We start from the raw sequence: 15,532 nt of genomic DNA, 5'->3' as shown, positions 1-15,532 counted from the left end.
ACTCCTCTACAGAAAGCCCTGGTGGTGGAGCTCATCAAGAAACACAAGAAAGCTGTCACCCTGGCCATAGGAGACGGGGCTAACGATGTTAGCATGATCAAGAGTAAGTTAGAGAGAGAGAAGGATGGAGGAGAGGATGGAGGAGGAGGGTTGGAGGAAGGGAGAGTGACAGAAGTGCTTGGCAAAGATGACAGAGATGGGMAGAGATGGGAAGAATTGAGAGATAAGGGGAACGAGGAGATATATTGAAGCAAAGTGCTCTGGCAGCACAGTCTATTTGTAAGGTCATGGAAAGTCCTGAGAATCCCCACTGTATTTGTTTGTGTGTAGTTCTCTCTCCTTACGTCCTCTTTTCTCACGCCTCACCATGCCTTTCACAATTGTGTGTATGTATGTGTGTGTGCATGCATGCATGCATGCACGTGTGTGTATGTTTGTGTGCACGCATACAAGTGTGTGAGTGTGTGTGTGTGTGTATGAAAAGCAGAAGAGAGGAGGCCTCTGAGGGAGGAGAGGTCCATGTGGTTTCACATCCTGTTTTCTGGACATTACTCAACCTGTGAGRGATTACTCAACTTGTTGACTGGTTACCAAACCTGAATCTGAGGGAAGAGCATAGCAGGCTTCTGTGCCAGCCCAGCACTAACACCCCTGATAATTACACTTTTCAATTGTCTACAGTTACTCCCTGTCCTTGTCTCCTCTCCTATATCCTATATGAAGTGTCTGTATTTCTCCCCCCCTCCCAGCGGCTCATATAGGAGTGGGCATCAGTGGTCAGGAGGGCATCCAGGCAGTGCTGGCGTCTGACTACTCCTTCTCCCAGTTCCGCTTCCTCCAGCGCCTGCTGCTGGTCCACGGACGCTGGTCCTACCTCCGCATGTGTCGCTTCCTCTGCTACTTCTTCTACAAGAACTTTGCCTTCACCATGGTGCACTTCTGGTTCGGCTTCTTCTGTGGCTTCTCTGCCCAGGTGAGAGGTCAGGGGTGAGGGATCAGGAACGGTGGTTTAGAGGTGAGGGGTAAAGGGTTTTATAAGTTGGGTTGAGGTAAATAATTTTGACTTCACTGTCAAAAAAACATGTTAGGAAGAACTATAAGGTTAAGTAAGGACTCATGGGCATGATTTATATTGGGGCTTAAATGGGGTGAGGTTGTCGTTCTTACTTGTGGTGTGCTCTCTCTCTCTCGTCTTCTCTCTCTCTCTCTCCCCTCTCTCTCTCCCCTCTCTCTTCCTCCCTCTCTCTCTCTCTCCCTATCTCTTCCTCGCTCCTGTTCTCTGCTCTCTCTCTCTCTCTCTCTCTCTCCTCCCTCTCTTCTCTCTCTCTCTTTTCTCTCTCTCTCTCTCTCTCCTCTCTCTCTCTCTCTCGTCTCTCTCTCTCTCTCTCTCTTCTCTCTCTCTTCTCTCTCTCTCTCTCTCTCTCTCTCTCTCTCTCTCTGCTCTTCTCTCTCTCTCTCTCTCTCTCTTCTCTCTCTCTCTTCTCTCTCTCTTCTCTTCTCTCTCTTCTCTCTCCTCTCTTCTCTTCTCGAGACAGTATATGATCAGTACTCATCACTCTCTATAAACGATCGTCTACACGTCTCTCCCCGTGCTGGCCATGGATATTTGACCAGGTGAGTCTCCCAAGCCACACACTCTGCCTCTGTCTTACCCTTTGACCCCTGACCTTGACCCCTGGTTGTTCCTCTTTCCCTCTGTAGGACGTCCAGAGCAGCGTAGTCTGGAGTATCCTAAGCTGTATGAGCCAGGTCAGCTTAACCTGCTGTTCAACAAGAGAGAGTTCTCATCTGTATAACCCAGGGTATCTACACTAGTTGTGTGTTGTTCTTCGTACCCTACGCCATCCTGTCCCACGGAACCCAGGCACCGGGAACCCCTCGCTGACTACCAGACCTTGTGTGTTACCACGGCCACCGCCCTGGTGATCGTGGTCAGTGTGCAGGTGAGCGGGGAAGGACTGTAGTATCCACTTCCTGTAGGCAACATGTTTGAAGGTTTGCTACATATGATAAAGCGGGTAGTTTGGTCGTGTGTATATTAGACAATAACCACGGTATTACGCAAAAAGACTTGTTTACTGTTCTAATTATGTTGGTAACCAGTTTATAATAGCAATAAGTCACCACAGGGGTTTGTGGTAATGGCCAATACACCACGGCTAAGGGCAGTTCTTATGCACGACGCAAGCAGAGTACAGCCTGGATACAGCTGTTAGTCATGGTATATTGGCCATATACCACAACCCCCGAAGTGTCTATTTATTATTATTTACGGTCTGATATACACCGGCTTTCAGACAAACTGGTGGTTAGAGCCCTGAATGCTGATTGGCTGAAAGCCGTGGTATATCAGACCATAACCCAGGTATATAAAACATGTATTTTTACTCTTCTAGTTACCCATTGTCGTTGTGGCGTAAGAACAGCCGTTAACTTGGTATATTGCCATGCATAGTACCACAGCCTCTCAGCCTTATTGCTTAAATCTCTCTCTGTGTGTGTGTGTGTGTGTGTGTGTGTGTGTGTGTGTGTGTGTGTGTGTGTGTGTGTGTGTTGTGTGTGTGTGTGTGTGTGTGTGTTGTGTGTGTGTGTGTGTGTGTGTGTGGTAGATTGCTCCTGGACACAGGCTACTGACAGCCATCAACCATTTCTTTGTGTGGGCTCTGTGGGCACCTTCTTCACCATCATGTTGGCTATGCACAGCCAGACTCTGTTCAGCATCTTTCCCAACCAGTTCCACTTCGTAGGCAGTGCCCAGAGCACACTGGTCCAGCCGCTGGTGTGGCTGACCATCGTCTTGGCCACAGTGATCTGCATCGTTCCAGTTCTGGCATTCCGATTCCTCAAACTGGACCTGAAACCACAGCTCTCTGACACGGTGAGAACAATATGCTTCTGGCACACTCACAGCTCTCTGACACGGTGAGAACAATATGCTTCTGGCCACACTCACAGCTCTCTGACACGGTGAGAACAATATGCTTCTGGCCACACTCACAGCTCCTGACACGGTGAGAACAATATGCTTCTGGCCACACTCACAGCTCTCTGACACGGTGAGAACAATATGCTTCTGGCCACACTCACAGCTCTCTGACACGGTGAGAACAATATGCTTCTGGCCACACTTCACAGCTCTCTGACACGGGTGAACAATTTGCTTCTGGCCACACTCACAGCTCTCTGACACGGTGAGAACAATATGCTTCTGGCCACACTCACAGCTCTCGCACGGTGAGAACAATATGCTTCTGGCCACACTTCACACACTGTACATCCTCCTGATCCAACACATCCAATCACTGATCCTAATCACTGATCCTATCACTGATCCTAATCACTGTCCTAATCACACCTACCAGCTTCCTACTCAACTGAGACAATATTCTTCCGTGCCACTCACGATCCTGATTCACGTGATGAATCACTATCGCTGTACTGCCATCCACATCTAAATCACTGATCTATCACTGATCTACTCACTGTCCTACTCACTGATCCTAACACTGATCCTACGCGCTGATCCTAATCACTGCATGCCACACTATCTATCACTGCATCCTACGCGTCCTACTCACTGATCTAATCACTGATCTCTCACATCACTCATCTATCACTGACAATACTATCTCCGGACCTAACACTTCCTAACACATCCTACCACTATCCTACTATTCCACCATGATCCTATCACTGATCCAATCACATCTATCACTATCCTACTCACTGATCCTGATCACTGATCCTAATCACTAACACATTGGATAGGTGAAAACAGGAGGTTTAAACTCCAGATAGCATTCACCAATTGCCAGGCTGTCATTGTAAATAAGTATTTGTTTCTTAGTTGACCTGCCTGGTAAAATAAAGGTAAAATAAAATAGTAATTCAGTCATGTGAAATCAGTGGAAAGATGAAGAAAGGATGCTGGTTCATGACCACTTCTTTATGATCCTCTGTTCCCTGTCTCAAAGTCGGTCAGTGCTCATTACATCAGTCTGGCCTCAGTCTGGCCTTCAGTCTGGCCTTCAGTCTGATCTTCAGTCTGGCCTTCAGGTCTGGCCTTCAGTTCTGGCCTTCAGTCTTGCCTTCAGTCTGGCCTTCAGTCTGTCTTCAGTCTGCCTAGTCTGCCTTCAGTCTGGGCTGGCAGTCTGACCTTCAGTCTGGCTTCAGTCTGGCCTTCAGTCTGACCTTCAGTCTGACTTTCAGTCTGACTTCAGTCTAACGTTCAGTCTGTCAGCCATGCCACTGGGTTCCTCTCTATACTATTGTGATTCTGTCTGTTTGTCTCTTCATTGCTGTGACTGAAATCACTCCAATGTCCCCTAACTCTACCAATGATTAACTGTTTGTGCGTACGCCACCGCTCTCTGTATCCCGTCACATCTCTTCTCTGTAAATATTGACTCAGATCGAGTCTGTGTCTATCCTACAGACATGAATATACCTTAATGCCCTCTAGAACAGCTGTCCCTATCACCTTATAATACGTCATTATCACTAGGGTTTAATATTGTCCGAAAACATTCTACACGTTCTACACATCCTTCCTGCGAATATTGCAACCGTCCTGAAATAAATCTGACATAATTATACCACAGATAGAACAATGAGACAGATATTTCACAGGTTATGTAAATGTGAAATATCCGATTGGCGTTCCCACTCACTACCAAATATGGTAGTGAGAGGAAGCCAAGTGGCTGACAGTGGGAGAAAATGGAAGGAGATGGATTTTGGCCAACATTCTGCACATTTTCTCATCTTGGAAACATTTGACCTCAATACAGTTTTCTGTCCCCAAAACTAAAATCTGTTATGAACAGAGTGGACTACACTTTGTAGATTTTACCCTTTGCCAAAGTTATTAAAAATGGCATTGTTTAGAAGGAATGCAAAGGCTAATTGAGTTATTGCACACGCTCACTCCACAGAGTAGGCGTTTCCTAATGGAAATATACAGATTATTGTTTATGTTAAAAGAGCTAATTGTATCGCGCTATTGTGTCGTGTTGTTGTTTGTTCTTTTGTCTTCTCATTTCCGGCTCCCACTTGATCAATGCTAAGGAAATGATCAGTATGTGGTGGCCGCTATTGAGGGGGGAGGAATGGAGTAGGGAGATGTATAGGCTGTTGGAATTGGTGGAGGTTACCACGGTAAAGGAAATGGTGAATACAGGAGTGTGTCTTAATAAGAAGGAAACTAATGGTTTCTTGTTGTATTTGTCACAATTTACTCAACTCAAAGTTCCGTCAAAGTCACCACAAAATGTGTTGATGTAGCCTAAATGTAGGCGTAAAATATGATTCAGTTATTAGCCTATAGGCTAGTGAAAATGTTATTTGTTTTAGCTTACCCATAACTTTGACTGAAAGATGCAGCCTTGCTCTTTTTCTTTCACTCCCCGGCTTGGTGGGACTGGGTATCAGGGATGTCAGGTTGTGTTTTATAACCTGGACCTGGCTATCAGGGGGATTCAGAAGGTTGTGGTTTATGACCTGGACCTGGCTATCAGGGGGATTCAGAAGGTTGTGGTTTATAACCTGGACTGGCTATCAGGGGATTCAGAAGGTTGTGGTTTATGACCTGGCTATCAGGGGATTCAGAAGGTTGTGGTTTATAACCTGGACTGGCTATCAGGGGATTCAGAAGGTTGTGGTTTATGACCGGACCTGGCTATCAGGGGATTCAGAGGTTTGGTTATGACCTGGACCTGGCTATCAGGGGATTCAGAAGGTTGTGGTTTATGACCTGGACCTGGCTATCAGGGGATTCAGAAGGTTGTGGTTTATGACCTGGCTATCAGGGGGATTCAGAAGGTTGTGGTTTATAACCTGGACCTGGCTATCAGGGGTATTCAGAAGGTTGTGGTTTATAACCTGGACCTGGCTATCAGGGGGATTCAGAAGGTTGTGGTTTATGACCTGGACCTGGCTATCAGGGGGATTCAGAAGGTTGTGGTTTATGACCTGGACCTGCTATCGGTAATTAGGCAGGGAGTTCAGAAGGTTTGGTTTATAACCTGGACCTGGCTATCAGGGGGATTCAGAAGGTTGTGGTTTATGACCTGGACCTGGCTATCAGGGGATTCAGAAGGTTGTGGTTTATGACCTGGACCTGGCTATCAGGGGGATTCAGAAGGTTGTGGGTTATGACCTGGACCTGGCTATCAGGGGATTCATTGTGTTTCTGGATGCATTTTTAGTGGATTATAGACAAATGGACCATACATGGCTATGGTCAGTTTTTTAGAAGCTGGATAAGAGCTGTGTTATCCGTGTATACAGATTCAGAAGGTTGTGGTTTATACCTGGACTGGCTATCAGGGGGATTCAGAAGGTTGTGGTTTATTGGACCTGGACCTGGCTATCAGGGGATTCAGAAGGTTGTGGTTTATAACCTGGACCTGGCTATCAGGGGGATTCAGAAGGTTGTGGTTATGACCTGGACCTGGCTATCAGGGGATTCAGAAGGTTGTGGTTTATAACGACTGGCTATCAAGGGGATTCAGAAGGTTGTGTTTATAACCTGGACCTGGCTATCAGGGGATTCAGAAGGTTGTGGTTTATAACCTGGACCTGCTATCAGGGGATTCAGAAGGTTGTGGTTATTAACCTGGACCTGGCTATCAGGGGGATTCAGAAGGTTGTGGTTATGACCTGGACCTGGCTATCAGGGGATTCAGAAGTTGTGGTTATAACCTGGACCTGGCTATCAGGGGGATTCAAGAGGTTGTGGTTTATAACCTGGACCTGGCTATCAGGGGGATTCAGAAGGTTGTGGTTTATAACCTGGACCTGGCTATCAGGGGGATTCAGAAGGTTGTGGTTTATACCTGGACCTGGCTATCAGGGGGATCAGAAGGTTGTGGTTTATAACCTGGACCTGGCTATCAGGGGGATTCAGAAGGTTGTGGTTATAACCTGGACCTGGCATCAGGGGGGATTCAGAAGGTTGTGGTTTATAACCTGGACCTGGCTATCAGGGGGATTCAGAAGGTTGTGGTTTATTAACCTGGACCTGGCTATCAGGGGATTCAGAAGGTTGTGGTTTATGACCTGGACCTGGCTATCAGGGGGATTCAGGAGTTGTGGTTATGAACCTGGACCTGGCTATCAGGGGGATTCAGAAGGTTGTGGTTTATAACCTGGACCTGGCTATCAGGGGATTCAGAAGGTGTGTTTTTAACCTGGACCTGGCTATCAGGGGGATTCAGAAGGTTGTGGTTTATAACCTGGACCTGGCTATCAGGGGATCAGAAGGTTGTGGTTTATAACCTGGACCTGGCTATCAGGGGATTCAGAAGGTTGTGGTTTATGACCTGGACCTGCTATCAGGGGATTCAGAAGGTTGTGGTTTATAACCTGGACCTGGCTATCAGGGGATTCAGAAGGTTGTGGTTTATAACCTGGACCTGGCTATCAGGGGGATTCAAGAGTTGTGGTTTATGACCTGGACCTGGCTATCAGGGGGATTCAGAAGGTTGTGGTTTATGACCTGGACCTGGCTATCAGGGGATTCAGAAGGTTGTGGTTTATGACCTGGACCTGGGTATCAGGGGGATTCAGAAGGTTGTGGTTTATAACCTGGACCTGGCTATCAGGGGGATTCAGAAGGTTGTGGTTTATCTACCTGGCTATCAGGGATTCAGAAGGTTGTGGTTTATAACCTGGACCTGGCTATCAGGGGATTCAGAAGGTTGTGGTTTATACCTGGACCTGGCTATCAGGGGGATTCAGAAGGTTGTGGTTTATCCTGGACCTGGCTATCAGGGGAATCAGAAGGTTGTGGTTTATAACCTGGACCTGGCTATCAGGGGATTCAGAAGGTTTGTTTATACCTGGCCTGGCTAATCAGGGGGATTCAGAAGGTTGTGGTTTATAACCTGGACCTGGCTATCAGGGGGATTCAGAAGGTTGTGGTTTATGACCTGGACCTGGCTATCAGGGGGATTCAGAAGGTTGTGGTTTATTACCTGGACCTGGCTATCAGGGGGATTCAGAAGGTTGTGGTTTATGACCTGGACCTGGCTATCAGGGGGATTCAGAAGGTTTTGGTTTATGACCTGGCTGTCAGGGGAATCAGAAGGTTGTGGTTTATAACCTGGACCTGGATATCAGGGGGATTCAGAAGGTTTTGGTTTATCATAACCTGCTCATTGTGGTCACTTTGTCACAGGGAACATATCAGATGTTCCACTAAACAAACAGACAAGGAAATAGGCCTAGTAGTGTAGGACAGGACAGCGGTTGATCAAATCCCTGCCAGTCTGACTAGTCCAGCCTGTCTACTCCTTTTTGTTATTGTAACATCATGGAACAATGTTGCAAATGTCTATTTCCTCGAGAGCGTTTGTGGACACAATGTACCTACCATTTTGTTAACAGTGAGTATGGCTGGAGCTTTGTGAATGTGAGATGGAGATTGCCTTCAGTAACTGTGTCAACAGGTCGCGTGTAGCCTACACATGATAGTCAGCAATGCAGTTTATTGAAGTCATGCATGTAAGTGATGTATTCTATTGAGGACTATGTTGAGCAGGCCTATAGGCTAAATATGGTTGGCTGCTAGCGTTGTGATGACTGGTCTAGTGTAGGTTGTGAAACCAGGGAGTCGATATGTTCGGTTCATGCATGCAGCTATCGTGCATATTTACTATTTTTGCTCTAGTGCTGCATKARWWWWWWWAWWTATTMGTCTACAGGACCCYTCAATATTTTTRTCCCGAAACGGGAAGGAGCTTGTTCAGGAAYTCCCAGGATACCGGTCACCTGTATTAAACCCTACATATCCCTTTATACTAAGAAATAACACTCCTCTGTGTACTCTCTACCCTCTCCCTCGACCTCTCCCTTTCCCCCCTCTTCCCTCTCCCTCCCCCTCTACCTCCCCTGCTCTCCCTCCTCCCTCGCCCTCCCCCCTCTCCCCCCTCCAGGTGCGTTACACCCAGCTGGTGCGTCAGAAGACGAGGAAGCCAGCGGGTCGATGCATGGGAGGAGTCAGGGGCGGGGTCGGGGGCGTGCCTGAGGGTCGTCTGGGGGCAAGGGGCGGGTCCAGGAGGTCAGGATATGCCTTTGCCCACCAGGAGGGCTTTGGGGAGCTCATCACCTCTGGGAAGAACATGAGACTGTCCTCCCTGGCRCTGGCCAACTTTGCCTCCAGACACAGCTCCAGCTGGATAGACACCCTGCGCAGAAAGAAGCACTCAAACACACATCCCCCGCAGAGCYCCTCAGGAGAGAGCAGCCCGGCACCTAGCTATGTGTCGGGATCGGCTCCCCCCCTGTCCAATTCATCCTCTCTCCTGGGAGGGTCGCAGGATACTCCCCTGGAGGAGGGAACACACACGCTGCCTGTCATACTCCCACATGTGGCTTCTGGCCCTCCCACAAACACACCTCCAGCGTTAGCTCCAGCCCAGGTCCCCTCTGCTGACGCTCTCACCCCCACCTCGGTGAGGAGTCCTGGGGGAGACTCGGTTGGTGGCTGGAACCTTAGTCTGGGCGCTGTACAGGTGAGATACTGTCATCTTCTTTAATCTGTTTCTCACACACAACCTCACACACAACCTCACACACAACCTCACACACAACCTCACACACAACCTCACACACAACCTCACACACAACCTCACACACAACCTCACACACACAACAGTAACCGTCTGTTCCACCTGTCCTGCAGGATGCTCTATTTGGTTGGAGGGGGGGCGCCTCTCGCACCAGCGGAACCAGCAGCCCGGGACCTCCCCTTGTTCCCAAGGAAACCAACCACACCGTGTGAGACGGACAGACAGATGGGCAGATGATAGAAAGAAGAAGGACAGGCTGTCATATCCCACTGGATTCTCTTGGAATACGTGAAGAAATACTACATTTGGAAGTTTGTAATACTCATATTGAATGTTGGAATGGCACTCACCCTGGGTTAGAAGAGATCCAAAGTGGCAGCCATTGTAGGCGGAAGGCATACACACCCATCAACACACACGGGCATTTGTATGACACTGTCGTTGCAATAGGGTTGGTACATATATGTATCCGTCTGAAAGATAGTGTGTGGTAGTTGTGATAGACATGCTCAGACTACCCACAACCCACTTCTCTGTCTTCTTCAACAATGAGGCAGGCTGAAAGAAGCACTTCTTCATGCAAATGATGTAGCCATCTGCTGAAGAGCTTGGTACCACAGGGATCCGGAGAGAAAACCCGCTCCAACAACACCGCTGTGGTTCAGACATGACTATACTATTTATACAATGGATCATATGTCATAACATCATATCAGATTGGTTCAAAACAAAGTATTGAATTGAGTCTTTATGACAGAAGAGAGGTTCATTTGATCGTCAGAAAGGTGGTGAATTGAGTCTTTATGACAGAAGAAGATTCATTTGATCGTCAGAAAGGTGGTGAATTGAGTCTTTATGACAGAAGAGAGTTTCATTTGACGTCAGAAAGGTGTGAATTGAGTCTTTATGACAGAAGAGGATTCATTTGATCGTCAGAAAGGTGGTGAATTGAGTCTTTAGACAGAAGAGAGGCATTTGATCGTCAGAAAGTGGTGAATTGAGTCTTTATGACAGAAGAGAGTTTAATTTGATCGTCAGAAAAGTGGTGAATTGAGTCTTTATGACAGAAAGAGAGTTCATTGATCGTCAGAAAAGTGGTGAATGAGTTTATGACAGAAGAGAGTTTCATTTGATCGTCAGAAAGGTGGTGAATTGAGTCTTTATGACAGAAGAGGTTCATTTGATCGTCAGAAGGTGTGAATTGAGTCTTTATGACAGAAGAGAGATTCATTGATCGTCAGAAGTGGTGAATTGAGTCTTTATGACAGAAGAGAGGTTCATTTGATCGTCAGAAAGGTGGTGAATTGAGATAAATAGCAGAATGAGTGGTTTTTATGATCAGCTGTTGTAGACATAGTACTCCAATACACCTGTCTGTATCCAGCTGTTAACCAATCATAAACATGTCTTTAATAGGCCAAGTAATGCTGTCTACCTTCTCTAATAATGTATGACACAGTGTAAACCAATGCAGTAGTGTAGAGCTGTCCCTCTAACCTGTACAGTCTGTATGAGGAATGTCTCTGGAACCTTATCAGTGGTCCTGGTGTTGTATTCATGATTACATATTGCTGTGTCACCATGCCAAAGGCTTAGTCAAACCAGACAGGCTGCACGATCCTACACTCTTATGGGTACATACTACTGTACATTCTCTATCTGTCTGCCTGACTGTCTGTCTGACTGACATTTTCACATATAGTCCGTCTGTGTTTTAGCCAATAACTTGGCAGGACACTGAGGGGTTCAGTCAGCCAACCAATGACTGAAGATGCAGGATGCTGTCCTTGCTGGAATGTTGTAATATGTCATCATAAGTTCATGGGCAGAGTTTCTGTGTTCACCATAGTTCTCAGTGAGAACGCCATTTTAACCTTACAGGAACAGCAAGACTCCTCTTCGTCATGTTTCTTCTCATCTCCTCCACTGCACCATATTGGTGACCTGCTGCTGGGCCCACAGACAGAACTACAGTTATACACAGACTCTGAGCCCTACCTGTACGGGCTTAAGAGAGAGGAGATGGACTTCTAACAAAAACCTGGACCTCCATGTTGCTCTATGGCGTCCATGTTGCTTTGGCGGGACTGAGTGTTGGGAAAGTATGCTAATATGTGCTTATGCAGTCAGACAGTAACCTGTAGTTACCTAGAGACTGAGCTGGTCTAGGACAGAGAACGTGTTAATGAATGGAGGCTTGGGAGGGAGGGATCAGGGATATTATTATTAAGCCTTAATAAATCCACAGTAATGATGATCAACCCAATCATCCCTCTACTAGGCATGTCATCATGTAACGTACTCCTTCTATACAGCAGGGCAAACAAACCCAGTCCTCCAGGGCCACTGAATGATGCTTTCACTGTTGTATACTCTACAGCATACAGCTTCTGGTTAGAAAGATATAGGGTGAAACTAGTGAGCAGCTGTTGTACTCTACAGCATACAGCTTCTGGTTAGAAAGATATAGGGTAAACTAGTGAGACAGCTGTTGTACTCTACAGCATACAGCTTCTGGTTAGAAAGATATAGGTGAAACTAGTGAACAGCGTTGTACTCTAACGCATACAGCTTCTGGTTAGAAAGATATAGGGTGAAACCAGATAGACAGCTGTTGTACTCTACAGCATACAGCTTCTGGTTAGAAAGATATAGGGTGAAACTAGGTGAGACAGCTGTTGTACTCTACAGCATACAGCTTCTGGTTAGAAAGATATAGGGTGAAACCAGATGAGCAGCTGTTGTACTCTACAGCATACAGCTTCTGGTTAGAAAGATATAGGGTGAAACCAGATGAACAGCTGTTGTACTCTACAGCATACAGCTTCTGGTTAGAAAGATATAGGGTAAACCAGGGAGACAGCTTTGTACTCTACAGCATACAGCTTCTGGTTAGAAAGATATAGGGTGAAACTAGGTGAGAGCTGTTGTACTCTACAGCAGTGGTATTCAAAGTCCAGGTTGTGAGTGAACTGCAGTTGGATCGCAGTAAAAAAAAACATTTTTTATTTTTTTAGGAACAAAAAATTAAGAGTACAGATTATTGTATGTGTCAACATAAAAACATTTTTGAGAAAGATAATTTGAAAAATAAAATGTATTTATTGTTTTCTTTTAATTTTGATAATAGATGAACATGTAATGAATTGAAGGTTATTTGTTGAATTTTCCGATTTTAAGGTTATGTTATTTGTTTTGGGGTGGCAAAAAAAAAATGTGAAGAAAAATGGCTTCCCCGGAAATTGTGTCCGGGAAAAATGGGGTCCCAGCTGAACAAGTTTGAATACCACTGTTCTACAGCATACAGCCTCTGGTTAGAAAGATTATAGGGTGAAAGCAGCACAWGCAGTCTCTGCTGGACCTGTCTCTCCCTGCTGTAGAGGGATCAAACCATCTGTAAGTCAGTGCAACACAATATCACACTCAATTTGTGCAAATATGTACAAAAAGAATTTCAGCAGATTGTGTGCGTTTTTATGTGGCTTAATTTCTGTGAAAATACAAAAAAAATGCTCGAATAACTTTTAAAATATTGTTCCTAGGTTTTCCCCCCAAAAATGTATTTTCCTATGAATGAAGATGCACAAAAATGTGTCTTTTCACACGAATTAAGACACACAAAAATTCCCCAAAACACAAAATATGCTTAAATACTTTTTGTACATATTTGCACGAGTTGAGTGTGAGATTGTGTTGCAACGTGTTGTAAAGTGCTTGAATTGGGCCAGAACGCACTAGTACTGAGTATCGCACCTCAAATGTATTAACGTTACTGTTTTGAGTTTTGGCACCTCTTACAGAGTTTTGCWTTAAAATATTATGGCGTTCTGCCAGTGYCACATAATTATTAWSAGTAGMMGCACCCAAAATTAGTACMGTCACCWATTTCAGTCCACTTCAAGCACTGSTGTTATAGATAMATACAGCAGGTTGATGTTGGGTTTCAGTGAGAACGTTCAAGTTAAGAAAGTTACTCAAGTCTTTGTCAATCCAAAGAGGAAGTGTCAACTGAAATATAATTATTTACAGTTGACATCAAAGTATGATTTCATTTGTAGTGTGACTGTACGGGGAATAATGTTCATAATAAGGGAAACAATCAATCTAACCTATTTATAGCACTTTTTACAGACGTTTGTCTCAATGTTCTTAACCGCAACCCGTTATCCGTTATCGTTATCTCCATAACCAAAAGAGCGAAACAAGGTGAACGCGGCCTTCAGAGAAGCAGATTATTATTACTGACCATGGCATTAGGACATGCCAAGATTACCACTCCAACTAAATGTTTGCTCAATCTCCTGAAAACGAGTGTACTACGTAAACCTAGTGTTTGTTTTGTCACATACTCTCCCCAGCGTGCTGGCCCGCAAAAGTGCTTCTGGCCTTTCGCCCTTCAAACATGGACAGTTTTATCTGGAAAGGAGTTTGACACATGGACACGACCTATCTGTACTTTCGCAATGTCCGATTTCTGAGAGTTATGTTGTCTGACCAGAAGAAACTGAGATTTAGGGTATATTCTCTCTGTATCGCTGAATCATTACATATTGCGGGTTAAACTTGTAACAGTAATTTCCAATTGAGCCGACATGCAGCGTTTACCGTGAATACAGTCTCGCTAAAGCGGGAACATTACCTTGAAATTTCAATCACGCTGTAAAGCTGAACTTCCGCAATACGGATTGAATAGAGCCCGTTGGGACTGTGTGTGGTGTGTGGTGTGTTGTGTGTGAGAGAGAGAGGAGGGGGGGGTGCATTTAGCCGGTGCCTGGGGTGTAATTAGGCTATTAGGACAAAATTCATGTAGGTCCCTCCCCGTTTCGTCGTTTGCAACGTTTCTGCAACAGATCTGGTGATGTCTTCGCTTCTGTTATTTTATTAAAACACAGAAGGTGGTCTGATCTATTTGAGTTAGTAAATCAACAGCTGCTCATAAAGGCAGTCCAGACTCGGCCAGCCGAGAGGTAGTCTGGAGGCTTGTACCGGAACAGGGCCGACTTGTATAACGTTTTTTTCTGCGTTTCAAATGAGTGTTAATTGATGTCTGAAAGGGAGCAGCTTTATAACCTCGTCTACTGATACGGTGTGATTGGATTTACCGACACAGAGAGATGACTCGTATTAAAGACGCGTAAAGATGCCATCGTGGATCAGGCTGAGGGTTCTCCTGTCTGCGCTGAAGTCCACTGCTTTCTGGACGGGACCTGTCCACGGAGAGGTAGGTTTATTTTATTACTGGATTATAGCAATCAAATATTTAATAGATTGTGTTTCATGCCTATAGGCTAATTATTTTATTTTCAGTTATGTTTAGGGTGTCCTAAACAAGTGATGAAATGTCACTTTCCTTATGTCATAAAATACATTTTAAGAAGGGGCATTTTCATGGGAAAGTCCCCATGAAGTTATCAAATTAGATATTTGGAGCATATCAATTTGGGTGTCAAATGAAAGCTACGAGTTTATATTTTGGGGGAAATAAAGGCATGGATGCATTTTTCTTAAATGTTCCATCTTTAAAATGTTGGCATAAGTAAAGGCTTACAATAACAGCACTTACAGTTGTCCAGGGAAGCTCTAGCAGGGCAGAAATTTGATGAACTAACTTGTTGGAAAGGGGGATCCTATGACAGTGCCACGTTGAAAGTCACTGAGCTCTTCAGTAAGGCTATTCTACTGCCAATGTTTGTCTATGGAGATTGCATGGCGGTGTGCTCGATTTTATACACCTGTCGAAACAGGTGTGGCGCCTAATCCACTAATTTGAAGGGGTGTCCACATACTTTTGTATATATAGTGTATTATTAGCATTATATCCAAAAAGTTGGATTTCGTAACCTAAATATAGAACTTTGTTGACAGAGCGGTGTTGCTTTCTCATATGGACTATTGAGGATTTGACATGTTGTGGTGGTCATCTGCAAAGTTGTTTCTGCTAGTCTCAAAAAGCTAAGACC

At 45.3% G+C, this 15,532-nt stretch overlaps 1 pseudogene; it reads left to right on the top strand.

The window, feature by feature from the left end:
• Nucleotides 1–6: 6 nt before the first annotated feature.
• On the top strand, nucleotides 7–11,140 carry LOC111964822 (phospholipid-transporting ATPase ID-like; annotated as a pseudogene).
• Nucleotides 11,141–15,532: the final 4,392 nt, after the last annotated feature.

This window comes from Salvelinus sp. IW2-2015, linkage group LG6.1, assembly GCF_002910315.2.
Source record: "Salvelinus sp. IW2-2015 linkage group LG6.1, ASM291031v2, whole genome shotgun sequence".
Taxonomy (NCBI): domain Eukaryota; kingdom Metazoa; phylum Chordata; class Actinopteri; order Salmoniformes; family Salmonidae; genus Salvelinus; species Salvelinus sp. IW2-2015.
The sequence above is the reverse complement of the archived record's forward strand: the minus strand, read 5'-3'. Positions and strand labels throughout refer to the sequence as shown.